Consider the following 3692-nt stretch of genomic DNA (forward strand, 5'->3'; position numbering starts at 1 on the left):
AGACCATGCAATGCAATCTGTCACCCTCACTGAAGACCTGGAGCTCAGGTATTGTTGATGCCTTTCCTTCTTTGAGCTCTCCTTGAAGAATGTGCCTTGACCACAACTCCATGAATAGAGTGGTGAATGAACACAGAGGTGAACAGAGACGTCTGAAGCAGCTTTCCAACATGGCCCAGCAGTGAGGGATCAATTCCAACCCGGGCAGTTTAGACTTGGGACTGTCTGGTCCATGAGACCCTTGGGCTCACGGCTGTTGTCAAATGACATCCGGGCCTGAACTCCTTTGGGGTGTCCTGGCTGCCACCCTTCATGGGCACTCACAAAGAGACCAGGGTATAATGGATGGCGAGGGGCAGAGGGAGAGTTCCAACAAGGTCCTGGGAGCTGGGAGCTATGTCTGCTACCGGGAGGGATTAAGGATGCTGCCTCCAGGTCCTGCTGCCCGCCTTTTGTTCAACCCCAGCTGGAAATACCCATCTGAAGTCTATCCATGCCCATCAAAGGCCTGATCCTCCTGTCCCGCTGTATTCCTCATCTCATCAGATTGGGGAAGCAGAGTCAATCCTATGAAAGCTAGAGTCCCCAGGCTGCCTGCATTTGTCAGGGAGCAAGTGTAACACGCTGGTCCCAGGACCAGGCAGGGGTCCTCCAGAGACAAGAGTTAGTAGAGTTCTGGAAGGACCCAAGGTCCACTGAGACCCAGGGAGGCTCGGACTGCTGAGGTCCAGCTTTGTGTGGGCAGAAGCCCCTCATTCAGGCTACACTTGACCTGACAAACTCCATCTTGGGGACAATGAATAGGCCTTGTCACCCCAGGCTTGGTGTCTCCAGCTGTCCTCTCACATGCCCTGACTTTGGAACTTTGTTTCCTATCCAACCAGAACCCAGGGTAGATTGGCTCCTGTACACCAGGATGGGTTCCTTGGAGGCACAGCATGGAGATCAGCAGCCCAGGGCTTTACTGGCCAGGAGGTGAGTGTCCGCTTCCCGAACCTCCAGGCCAAGCCACTCATGGCTCTGGCTGTCTTGCTAGGTCTCCGCCTCACCTCATCACAGAGCTGGAACCTCAGGCCTGGATACAAAATGTCCTTTCAACAGAGACTGATACACTCCGACAGCAAGTACCACCTTTCCACTTGAGAAAGTTCAAGGTCAGAGTTTATGTTCACAAACACTTTGTCATGGTCGTTGGACATCTTAGGCCAAACCCCTGTTAACACACGTCCTTAACCTCCAAAAACCTGACAAATCCAGCAGAGGGTGAGAAGCTCCTGCGCCCCACTTTATCACCTCTTCTCAGCCAATCTGGGGGCCAAGGAGGTTGACTATGCACCCAGAGCCAAGTCATTGGCCCCTTACAACAGCGAGTGTTGGCGAGTGTCGCTTATGGCCTCTCACAAGTGTCGCTTATGGGAGTAGGAGAGGCTCACTTGGTCCCCAAGCTCAGCAAGGATGGATGCCTGGCTGCTGGCAGCGTGGACTAAGCCGTGGATAGTGTGGATTCCAGAAAAGCAAGTCAGCTCTAGGGTTACACCGATCGACACGACTAATAACCCTCCAATCAATACAACAGAGACCCTGCCAGTCAACACAACATCCTGCCAATTGCCACCAGAAAGCAACTTGCCAATCAACACAACAGATAACTCATAGTGTCTATGTGGGATATATCTCACCAAGGATCTTCTTTTAATATAGATGCTGGGCACCGTGGCTGAATGTGTTCCTTCCTGGTCGCTGTGACTGACAGAATAACTTAAGGGAAGAAAGATTTCAAATGATCTCCATCTATCACAAGGGGAGGGAGAGGCATGATAGAGCATCTTCATCATGGCGGCAGGACCATAAGATAGCGCCGTTCACTCTTCACCTGCTGGTGCTCGCTCTGCTCCAAGGTTTTGGGAAGAGAGCACTGGAGCTGGGTTTCTGGAATCAGGATGGACCAGTTGACTCAGGCGGGACTCAGCTGGAAAGGGCAAAAAGAGAGTCTAAACGCAGGAGGACCAGGCATCCCACTCCACCTCAAGCCTCTGCCTGCTCTGCACCTGCTCCATAGTTGCAGGTTCAGGACTCGGGTCCTCCTTCACTCTGAATGGTTAGAAGGAAAGACACCAGGAGTGAGGGACATTTTATTCATGCCTGTCACTGACGACTAAGCAAGTTTTCCTGGAGCTGTTAGAGAGACAAAACGACCCAGGTGAGTTCTGAAGACCCAAGTGAGCTCCCAAGCTCCCCTCAGGGGGGTCACCTGGACCACACTTCTCCCAGCAATGAGTGGAAGCCACAGCACTCAGAGATTCTATCTCAGGCTAAGCACGTAGTCCCTCTCTGCTGGGAACCCAGCCACAATTACAGAAGCTCCGGGCCCAGCAAGAAGTCAGACACTCCATCCAGAGGGCATTGTTTGTTCAGTCTCAGCAGCTGGCACGGTGGGATTCAAGAGCACACTTTTTATCAGTAAGTAGTATTGGCAATGTCTCAAAGCCACATTCCCAGAGACTGGCCCAGTACACGTCCTGAGAACTATTCCCACCCCTGACCAAAGGTTTGTGAGACTGAGCCACAGCCAAGCCTTCTGGGTCCTACCAGCATCCCTGCTCCTTGCCCTCATCCCAGGAGGGCAGCGGCATCTTGGTCCTGTGTGGTCCTCTGTGCTGCCCCAGCCCCTGTCCATTGTCTCCACTATCTATATCCCGTGAAGCCAGCTCCAGCTCTGCTTCCCTGTGTGACAAAAGGCCAGAGTTTCCAGCAGACCCTGGGGGTTAACTCCTTCACTTAGGGCATAGTTAATCTCATCAACTTAAAGGGATCTGGAGTCAACTAAGAGATACCAAAAGGAGACAATCCTCTGGAGGCAGCATCTCCCAACAGGCAGTCCAGATATAAAGAGGTCCAAAGAGAAGGTAGCCATGCCTTTTTGCCTTTTACTGAGAGGGTGTGTCTGCTGCTCCTACTGCTGATGTTGGTGATGATGGTGATGATAGTGATGATGATGATGATGATGGTGATGGTGGTGGTGGTGATGATGATGATGGTGGTGGTGGTGGTATTGATGATGATGATGATGATGATGATGATGATGATGATGCTGATGCTGTCCTCAGCTGACATCAGACTCCAGCTGCTTCAGCCACCCAAGGTGGACTAAAAACCAGTGACTCTCTAGGAATGCCCCAAACCTTCAGCTGCTGGGTTCTCAGCCTCTCCAGTGCACAGACAGCCACCGCTGGACAATCAGGCCGTTACGGTATTAGTCAATCTAATGAATCCCATTTATAATATAAATTATTATCATTTCTCAGCCTTTTGGCTAAGATCAAGTATGCTATCTCTTCTTGTCAGTTTAATATATGTTATATATGTCCTGCTTCTTCAGGAAACCTTGCCAACCGCTGGTTCACAGCTCTAAGGGGCAGAGCAGAGGCTGTACCCAGACCCAGCATTGGGGGGGGCAGAATTAATAACAAATGGACCCTACACAATGTATCTAAACTGTGAAGGCCAGTCATCTTGGATGCCCATCTGCCTGGTTGCCTATGTGTAAAAGGTCTGGAGAGCTTGCTAAGGGGGATGAGGGTGTGCCTCCTGAAATCAAGAGATGAGCAAGCATCCTGCTACCAAGGACATGTGGTCCAGTGTAAGCCAGACTCTTTACTCCTTGTTTTGGGATGTGAGAAAGTATTCACCAG

The 3692-nt window shown here is 51.2% G+C and overlaps 1 pseudogene; it reads left to right on the forward strand.

Moving 5' to 3' along the window:
* Positions 1-3293: 3293 nt before the first annotated feature.
* LOC121825538 (U2 spliceosomal RNA) lies at positions 3294-3387 on the forward strand (annotated as a pseudogene).
* Positions 3388-3692: the final 305 nt, after the last annotated feature.

The sequence above is a fragment of the Peromyscus maniculatus genome, chromosome 23, assembly GCF_049852395.1.
Source record: "Peromyscus maniculatus bairdii isolate BWxNUB_F1_BW_parent chromosome 23, HU_Pman_BW_mat_3.1, whole genome shotgun sequence".
In the NCBI taxonomy this organism is placed as follows: Eukaryota; Metazoa; Chordata; class Mammalia; order Rodentia; family Cricetidae; genus Peromyscus; species Peromyscus maniculatus.